The following is a 10895-nucleotide window of genomic DNA, read 5'->3' on the forward strand; positions in this document are numbered from 1 at the left end:
GATACCTGACAATTCTTCGCCGCGAGTATTTTGCAACTCATGGATGCGAGTCATCAAGGCCTCTGTCGTTATTTTTTCTTCCTCGGTAGCCTCTGCATCCCAGGAGCGGCGGCGAAGGATTTTTTCGGCACCATCGAAAGGAGGGATGTTGTCTTCAGCGCATCCATGGTTCTCCTCTTGAATGTACAACCACTTCTTGCGCCACCCTTGAACTGAGTCAGGGAGTTTGACGTTGAAGTAATCGACAGTGGGGCGTACAGAAATAACAACGCCGCCTATATTATAGGCGACATTGGGAGAGCCATTGCGGCGACAAAAGAAAATGCGCTTCCATAGCGCCCAGTTAGGCTGAACGCCAAGGAAGGCCTCACAGAGGGTGATGAAAATGGAGATATGAAGGATAGAATTGGGCGTGAGGTGGTGAAGTTGAAGACCATAAACAAAAAGTAATCCACGGAGGAAAGGATGAATGGGGGCGGAAAGACCGCGGATGAGATGGTCGACGAAACTTACCCGATACCCCATTGTAGGGGTTGGGTAGCTTTCTTCGCTAGGGAAGCACAGCGCCTTAGGCTTTTTGCTAATTCCCAGCTTCTTCAAGAGATTGATGTCCTGGGTGGAAATCTTGGACCTTTCCCACTCCGCGCTTCCCAGATCTACGGTAGCCATTGATGATTCAGGCGTGCTGCGCTTGGTCAATCGACGCGGTGGCATCAACAATGGCGCAGGAATGCAGCTTGGAGAAGATGAGCTTAGGAAGTTGTGGGGCGCAGGCGGAGGTTTTGCAAAGGAGAGCAGGAGAGCGGCGTGACCGGAAGTGCTCGAGGAAGAAGAAGGAGATCTTATATAGAGATGCGGTGAAGCGGCGGACCGTTGGATGGAAAAAATGTGTGACAGATGATAAACACATGGAAACAAGGGTAAAAAAGTATTTTAACACTGGAGAAGTTACGGTACGTGCGCCAGGAAAAGCGGAGGACGTGTGTCCCCCACCTACACGACGTGTCAGGATAATGGATAATTTGGGCCCGCAAGGCAGTGAGAGAAAACTTCTCGCCATTTTTGGATTCACAATCGTGGCTATCGTCAGCAATAACATCACCTTGTCAGAGAGAAAAATTTGACTCAACAGCGGCATAAAAAGGCGATATGAAAAAATGTTGGAGAGCCTTTGATCAAATACAAGTTTTTGATCAAATGCTCGGGGGCTACTCTGAAAAAATGAAAAGATCAAGAAAGACAAAATAGAAACGGCGTGAGCCTATGATCAAATACAAATATTTGTTCATAGCCTCGGGGACTACTCCCATCGGGAGCGCTGTTCGCGCACCCGAGAAATTATAAAACTTCGGGAAAAAAAGAAAATATAGCGGCATAAGGCGTGGAGCCTACAACCAAGAACAAGTCCTTGGCTGTAGCCTCGGGGGTTACTCCCATCGGGAACACTGTTCGCGTGCCCGATGAAATTATAACAAAGAAAGAAAGAATGAAAAGAAAAAAGGTAGAAGAGCAAAAGAGTATATTTCGAGTTGTAAATAACTCTGCATATACTCCCATCGGGAGAGCAATATAAGTCATCTTTGACTCAATAAAATGTGCCATTCCAACAGCCGAATAAGCACTCGACAATATATTCTCAGAACGCCAAAGTTGCGATCAATTTCTGAATGCCGCAAAACTTTGCGAAGGTAAGACCCCAGATCCATTCTGAGAGGCCTGGCACCGTCTCTGACGTCGGTTTGCTACTTTTATCCGTATCAACAGATACGAAGAAAAATCCTAACGGATGCGTTAGGTACCTGATAAATATAACTGGGACTCGACAGAATGGTAAGACCTTAAGCGGCACCTGTCGAAGTTTACACCAGTATCCCGAGATCATGTCCAGGGACGTGATTTTGAAGTAGGTTTTTGCGGATTGCAACTAGAGCAGTTAACTAGTACTTGATCTGTCAGATGAACTAGCCCCAACTACCATTATCCCTGCACAATATAGAAATTTATGTGGAGAAATATAGAAAGGTTTTGAATTGTCGCGTAAAAATAAACATTGGAGATTTTCCCTGACTCTGCGATTCAAGTAAAATCTCGGGGGCTACTGACATAGGCATCCCCAATGGGCCTGCCGATGATGGTACCCGGGGTTTACTGAAGGCCCACTACCCGAAGAATAAGAAGATTCGGGAGCCCAAGATATTATTAAGGAAAGCTAGAGTTGTAATAGGAAGCATTATTTGTAATCTTGCGGGAGGAGTTAGAAACCTTCACGGACTCTGTAACTTGTACAATACGAATCCCTCGGCTCCGCCTCCTATATAAGGGGGAGTCGAGGGACACAGAAGGCATCGAATCATTGTTTCCCAAACCCTAGTTTTCGTATTCGTCGAGTACTTTTCGGCTGAAACCTTCGAGATCTACTTTCCCTCTACATCCAACTAAACCCTAGCCTACAATCCGTAGGCATTGACAAATTAATACCTTGTCAACTGGGTCGTCGGGTAATTGCTGCCTTGAGATATATGAAATATAAGCTTGCATCCATGGTACTTCTACTACCATTACTTCGTGCGATTCTTCCTCATCTTCAGCTGCACCTGCCTCGAGGGCTGCCGAAGCCCCTATTTTCTGGCGCTGTTGCCAGGGAGGTAAGGTAAAAGGTATTCACATCCTCCGACTACTAAGCTATTTCCTAGCACCTTTGCCGGTGTGTGAGTGCTCGAAGGTATTTCCTTTAGATCCTGCAATTTTATCTTTTTGTCTCTTGTTTTTATTTTCACTAGTTAGGCTTAATGGAAAACAATAAAAAAATTAGAGATCTTGAATTAGGACATGATGTGTTTGAAGAGAAAATTAAAAAACCTATGGAACTTTATATGCATGCTAATGGCAATGTTATTAGTATGAATGCTTTGAACACCATTGTTGCTAATGCTATGGAAAACTCTAAGCTTGGGGAAGCTGGTTTTGAGGAGCATGATATTTTTAGTCCCCCAAGTTTTGAGGAGAAAATTTTCTTTGATGATACTTTGCCTCCCATTTATGATGATTATAATGATAGTGGTATTTTGGTGCCACCTACTATGGAGGATAAATTTTATTATGATTATACCATGCCTGCAATTTATGATAATTACAATGATGGTTGTGATAGTTTTACTCCCACTATTACTAATAAAATTGATTATGCTTATGTGGAGAGTAATGATACTTTTATGCATGTGAATAAGAATGCTTTATGTGATAGTTATATTGTTGAGTTTGTTCATGATGCTACTGAAAGTTATTATGAGAGAGGGAAACATGGTTATATGCATCTTAATAATATTAAGTTTCCCCTCTTTATGTTAAGAATCTTGAAGTTGCGCTTGTCTTGTTTTCCTATCCTTATTGCATTATGCTTACATGACTTGTTTATTTACAAGATTCCTTTTCATAGGAAGTGGGTTAGACTTAAAGTGTTTCTTATTTGCTTTTGATGCTCTCTTTTGCTTCAACTCTTATTTCTTGCGAGAGCATCATTAAAATTACTGAGCCCATCTTAATGACTATAAAGAAAGCACTTCTTGGGAGATAACCCATGTTTTGATTTTTCTACTGTTTTGTTGTGTCTTGGAAGTTGTTACTACTGTAGCAACCTCTCCTTATCATGTTTATTTCGTTGTTGTGCCAAGTAAAGTCTTTGATAGTAAAGTTGATACTAGATTTGGATTCCTGCGCAGAAACAGATTTTTATCTGTCACGAATTTGAGTAGATCTCTCTGTAGGAAACTCGTAAAATGCTGAAAAAATTCATGTGTGATCCTCAGATATGTACGCAACTTTCATTAAATTTGAGCTTTTTCATCTGAGCCTGTTAAGTGCCTCAAAAAAATTCGTCTTTACGGACTGTTCTATTTTGACAGATTCTGCCTTTTATTTCGCATTGCCTCTTTTACTGTGTTGAGTGGATTTCTTTGTTCCATTAACTTTCAGTAGCCTTGGGTAATGTCCAGAAGTGTTGGTAATGATTGTGTCCTTGCTGAACATGTGAACTTTTGATTATGCACTAACCCTCTAATGAGATTGTTTTGAGTCTGGTGTGAAGGAAGTTTTCAAGGGTCAAGAGAGGAGGATGATATGATATGATCAAGAAGAGTGAAAAGTCTAAGCTTGGGGATGCCCCCGTGGTTCATCCCTGCATATTTCAATAAGACTCAAGCATCTAAGCTTGGGGATGCCCAAGGCATCCCCTTCTTCATCAACAACTTATCAGGTCACCTCTAGTGAAACTATATTTTTATTCCGTCACATCTTATGTTCTTTACTTGGAGCGTCTGTGTGCTTTTATTTTCGTTTTGTTATCTTAGTTCTCTGAATAAATTGGATCATACCTTGTTTGGGAGAGAGACACGCTCCGCTTTTTCATATGAACACTGGTGTTCTTAGCTTTACCTTTAATGTTCATGGCGGAAGCTGAAAGCCGCAGCACTTATTGTTATTTTGTTGGAAACAGAAAATGCTTCATGTGGTAATTGGTATATTGTCTTGAATAATTTGATACTTGGCAATTGTTTTGAGCTCTCAAGTAGATCATGTTTAAGCTTTTGCATCATGTAGTTTAAACCTATTAGTGGAGAACTACCATAGAGCTTATTGAAATTTGGATTGCATGATTGATCTCTGTAAGGTCTAGATATTTTCTAGTAAAAGTGTTTGAACAACAAGAAAGACAGTGTAGAGTCTTATAATGCTTGCAATATGTTCTTGTGTAAGTTTTTGCTGTACCGGTTCCTACTTGTGTTTGCTTCAAACAACCTTGCTAGCCAAAGCCTTGTACTGAGAGGAAATGCTTCTCGTGCATCCAAAAACCTTGAGCCAAAACTTATGCCATTTGTGTCCACCATAACTACCTACTATGTGGTATTTTTCTTCCATTTCAAAGTAAATTGCTTGCGTGCTACCTTTAAAAATTTCATTCCTTGTCTTTGCAATACATAGCTCATGGGAAAGTAGCCTAAAAACTATTGTGGTAATGAATATGTCGCTTATGTATCTTAGTTCTTATAAGTTGCTTGTTGAGAGGTAACCATGTTTCTGGGGACGCCATCATCCTGTTACACCTTTGTTGAATATCATGTGAGTTGCTATGCATGTTCGTCTTGTCTGAAGTAAGGGATATTTCTCATGATTAAATGGTTTGAGTATGCATATTGTTAGAGAAGAACATTGGGCCGCCAACCAAAGCCATGTATCATGGTGGAAGTTTCAGCTTGGACATTAATCCTCATAATCTCTTATGAGAATATTATTGTTGTTGAATGCTTAAAGCATAAAAGAGGAGTCCATTATCTGTTTTCTATGTTGTCCCGGTATGGATGTCCTCAAGTTGAGATCTATCAAAACTGAGAAATCAAATGCGATCTATCTCCTTGGACCTTTGTACAGGTGGCATAGAGGTACCCCTTTGTAACACTTGGTTGAAACATATGTAATGCAATGATAATCCATGGAAGTCCGAGCTAATTAGGACAAGGTGCGGGCACTATTGGTATTCGATGCATGAGGCTTGCAACTTATAGGAGGTTTTATGCATAACACATATGAATTATTACTACCGTTGACACAATTGTTTCCATGTTTTCAAAATAAAAAAGCTCTAGCACATAAGTAATCCCTGCTGCCCTCTGCGAAGAGCCTTTCTTTTACTTTATGTTGAGTCAGTTTACCTACTTCTTTCTATCTTAGAAGCAAACACTTGTGTCAACTGTGTGCATTGATTCTTACATGTTTACCTATTGCACTTGTTATCATTTTGATGCATTTTCCGGTACTAACCTATTAACAAGATGCCGGAGCGCCAGTTCCTGTTTTCTGCTGTTTTTGGTTTCAGAAATCCTACACAGGAAATATTCTCGGAATTGGACGAAACAAAAGCCAAACTTCCTATTTTCCACGGAGGGTTCCAGAACATCGAAGGAGAGTCGGAGGCGGCCAGCAGGGGGCCCACACCATAGGGGGCGCGGGCCCAGCCCTGGGCACGCCACCAGGTGGGGAGGCCACCCCCTGGCTCCTCCGACCTCACCCTTCCGCCTATATATTCTCTCCGTCGCGAAAACCCTAAAATATCCAGTCATATTCCACGAAGAGTTCCGTAGCCGCCGCCATCGCGAAGACAAGTTTCGGGGGACAGAATCTCTGTTCCGGCACGCCGCCGGGACGGGGAATTGCCCCCGGAGTCATCTCCATCGACACCACCGCCATCTTCATCGCCGTTGCTGTCTCCCATGATGAGGAGGGAGTAGTTCTCCCCCGAGGCTGAGGGCTCTACCGGTAGCTATGTGGTTCATCTCTCTCTCCCATGGTGTGATCTTTATGTGATCATGAGCTTTGTATCACTATTAATCTATGTGCTACTCTAGTGATGTTATTAAAGTAGTCTATTCCTCCTCCATGATGTAAAGTTGACATTGTGTGCATCATGTAGTACTTGGCATAGGTTATGATTGTAATCTCTTGTAGATTATGAAGTTAACTATTACTATTATAGTATTGAAGTGATCTATTCCCCCTTTCATAGCTATTGTTGACAGTGTGTATGCTATGTTAGTACTCGGTCTAAATTGCAACGGTCTATTATGCACTCTAGAGGTTACTTTAATATGAACTCCGGATTCACTCTCCACGGTGTGACGGTGACAGTGTGCGCATCGTGTGTGATTCCTTTATGACATTGTGGAGCTTGTTTACTCCGGCTTGAGGGTGCTCTTGTAGCCCTACATAATGAATGGTGTTTGTTATCCAACAAGAGAGTGTTTGAAAGTAGCATTTATTTATTCAATTATGTGATCATTGTTGAGAGTGTCCACTAGTGAAAGTATGATCCATAGGCCTTGTTTCTAAGCATTGAAACACCGTTTCCAACAAGTTCTGCTACATGTTCGCGTGCTGCCATTTTTATTTCAGATTGCAATTGCTACTTATAATCATCCATATTACTTGTATTTCACTATCTCTTCGCCGAACTAGTGCACCTATACACCTGACAAGTGTATTAGGTGTGTTGGGGACACAAGAGACTTCTTGTATCTTAATTACAGGGTTGCTTGAGAGGGATATCCTTGACCTCTACCTCCCTGAGTTCGATAAACCTTGGGTGATTCACTTAAGGGAAACTTGCTGCTATTCTACAAACCTCTGCTCTTGGAGGCCCAACACTGTCTACAGGAATAGAAGCGTGCGTAGACATCATCCCCCGAGCCTTTCTCAACCTTTTCCTTCTTCTTTGGTTGTTTTCTTGCCTTGGTCGACCTTTCACTTATTTCTTCCCAAAATACTCCGGGTGGTATTGCTAGACACTGCGACCCGATATTTGCCAGAACATCAGTTTCATCATTGCTGAGCCTGCTAACATGGTTTACCTCGCATCCGTCGAAAAGCTTCTCGAGTTCATTGTATAACTCTTTGTATGCCACCATGCTATCATTGACTGCATCACATTGATTCATTACTTGTTGAGCCACCAACTGGGAGTCGCCGTATATTTTTAATTGGGTCGCACCACAGGCCTTCGCCATCTTCATCCCATGTATCAGTGCTTCATACTCTGCCTCATTGTTAGATGCGTTGGGAAACATCATCCGTAGCACATACTTTAATTTGTCCCCTTGAGGTGAAACCAATATCACGCCTGCTCCTGCTCCTTCTAATCTCTTGGACCCGTCGAAGTTCATGGTCCAGGTTCTCGATAGATCAGGAGGTCCCGTGTTTTGTAACTCCGTCCACTCTGCGATGAAGTCTGGTAAAATCTGCGACTTTATCGCTTTTCTTTTTTCATACGTGATGTCCCGAGGGGAAAGCTCTATTCCCCAAAGGGAGACACGACCCGTAGCTTCTGGGTTATTCAGTATATTTGATAGTGGTGCCTCGTTGACCACTACTATCGGATGTGCCAAAAAATAGTGTTGTAACTTTCTTGCTGTTGTAAATACTCCGTATGCTAGCTTCTGATAATGCGGGTACCTCTGTTTTGAAGGTGATAAAACTTCGCTGATGAAGTATACCGGCCTTTGTACTCCATGTAGTTTCCCTTCTTCCTCTCGCTCAACCACAAGTGCTGTGCTGACCACCTGAGGTGTGGCCGCAATGTATAATAGGAGAGGCTCCTTCTCTTTGGGTGCCACCAGTATCGGGGGTGTCGATATTGTGCGCTTGAGATCCTCGAAGGCTCTGTCCGCTTCCTCGTTCCACTCGAACTTTTCTCCTTGCTTGATCAAGGCGTAAAATGACAACGCCTTTTCTCCTAGCCTGGCGACGAATCTGCTCAAAGCTGCGACTCGTCCAGTTAGCTGTTGTATGTCCTTTAACTTTGTTGGTTTCCGCATTTTTAAGGTAGCATGTATTTTCTCCGGGTTAGCCTCGATCCCTCTTGCTGACACAAGGAACCCGAGAAGTTCTCCTGCCGGGACGCCGAAAGAGCACTTTGTCGGGTTTAGCTTGAGACAAAACTTGTCGAGGTTGTCGAAAGTTTCTCTGAGATCATCGATCAGTGTTGATCCTTCCTTTGTCGTTATGACAACATCGTCAATGTATACTTGGACATTTTTGCCAATCTGCGTGGCTAAGCACTTCTGCATCATCCGCTGATATGTTGCTCCAGCGTTTTTTTAACCCGAAAGGCATTGTTCTGTAGCAAAATACGCCATAAGGGGTGATGAAAGCTATTTTGACTTCATCCTCTTCCTTCAGCCAAATTTGGTTGTAACCAGAATAAGCGTCCAGGAAGGAAAGACGTTCACAGCCTGCCGTGGAATCGATGATTTGATCGATCCTCGGGAGGGGAAAGTATCCTTTGGACAATGTTTATTTAGACACATGAAGTCGACGCACATGCGAAGGACCTCTGTGTTTTTCTTCGGGACCAGCACTGGGTTTGCTACCTAGGTGGCTTCTGTGTGTATCTCTTTAATGAACCCAGCTTCTCTGAGTCGATTGATTTCTGACAGCATAGCTTTGCGGTTTGGTTCCGAAAAACGCCGCAAGGGTTGTCTGATTGGCCTAGCCAATGGATCCAAGTTTAAAGGGTGCTCGGCAAGTTCCCTGGGTACTCCTGGCATGTCAGCTGGACACCATGCGAAGATTTCCCAGCGCTCACGGAGGAACTCGACGAGCGCGCTTTCCTATGCGAGGTCCATATTGGTGGCGATAGCTGTCGTCTTTTTGGGATCTGTCGGGTGTATCTGCACTTCCTTCGAGTTCTTGGTAGTATCAAAGGTTGGTTCCTTGAGCGGCCTCCCGACGTCTGGCAGCACGCCGTAATCTGTTGTCAGCTTTGACGCCATATACTCTGCTTGCATCCCGAAAGTTTCCGACAGGCGATGGAAATCCTTGTCACACTTATCCGCTAGCGCAAAACTACCTTTCACCGTGATTGGTCCCTTGGGTCCAGGGAGCCTCCACAACAAGTATGTGTAGTGGGGTACTGCCATGAACCTGGCATACGCAGGTCATCCCAATAAAACATGGTACTGTGACGGAAAATCCACGACCTCAAACTCCAGCCTCTCGATCCTATAATTCTCTCGGGTTCTGAACTGAACGTCGAGATGGATCATCCCCAATGGATAACTTGGCTTGTCTGGTGTGACACCATGGAAACATGTATCCGTTGGTTTTAAGTTCGCCAAGGATATGTTCATCTTTCTCAATGTATCTGCGTACATAAGGTTTAGACTGCTGCCGCCATCTATAAATACTCTCGACACGTCGAATCCCGCAATCACTGCAGGTAAGATTAAGGCTGACTGCCCTGGTCGAGGAACTTGCTGCGGGTGATCCGCTATGGTGAAGCCGATGTCCTGTCCCGACCAATTTAAATACTCTTTTGTTGGTGGAGGCATTTTCTCTGCCATGAAAACTTGTCGCCAAATTACTTTCTGAGCTCTGTTGGATGGCCTAGCCTTCTGAATCATCGAGACCGTGCTGTTGGTGTGGGTGTCGATATATGGAGGTGGGTGTGGTGCTGCCGCTATTCTGAGCTGATGTCGATTTTCGTCCGTGATTGCGGGAGGAGGCGGAAGGTGAACCTCGCTCCTTGGTCCCTAAGGGTATCTGTTTGCTGCCTGTGCGTTGGCATGCCCTGCAATTCTGTTCAACGCCTGAAAAGTTCGGCAATCTTTCTGCAAGTGTCCTGACTGCCTCTTTCCATTGTTGTCGAGATAAAAGTGCATTTGGCATGGCCCGTTCATCATATCTTCGGGAGATATGTACTGCCTCTGGAACCTTGGGCCATTATTTTGCCTATTTTGGCGGGGACCATCCCGCTGCTCACCGCTCTTTTGATAATCATCTCGATTGTTTCCTTCACTATTTCCGCGGAAGCCGGCCGATATTTGGCCGGGACCGTTGTGATCTGAATACTGACGAGGAAAACTTCGTCTATTTTGGAAGTTCCTATTACGATCCTCCTCTGGCGACCTATGTCACTTGTTGTTGACAGCATCCTCTCCATCTGCCCACCGATTAGCTATCTCCATGAGTGCCGCTATTGTTTTTGGGTTAGTTCTTCTGAGGTCTGATACGTCTCCGACGTATCGATAATTTCTTATGTTCCATGCCACATTATTGATGTTATCTACATGTTTTATGCACACTTTATGTCATATTCGTGCATTTTCTGGAACTAACCTATTAACAAGATGCCGAAGTGCTAGTTGCTGTTTTCTGCTGTTTTTGGTTTCAGAAATCCTAGTAACGAAATATTCTCGGAATTGGACGAAATCAACGCCCAGGGTCCTATTTTGCCACGAAGCTTCCAGAAGACCGAAGAGGAGACGAAGTGGGGCCACGAGGTGGCCACACCCTAGGGCGGCGCGGCCCCCCCCCTTGGCCGCGTGGCCCTGTGGTGTGGGCCCCTCGTG

This window comes from Lolium perenne, chromosome 1 (genome assembly GCF_019359855.2).
Source record: "Lolium perenne isolate Kyuss_39 chromosome 1, Kyuss_2.0, whole genome shotgun sequence".
NCBI classification, from domain to species: domain Eukaryota; kingdom Viridiplantae; phylum Streptophyta; class Magnoliopsida; order Poales; family Poaceae; genus Lolium; species Lolium perenne.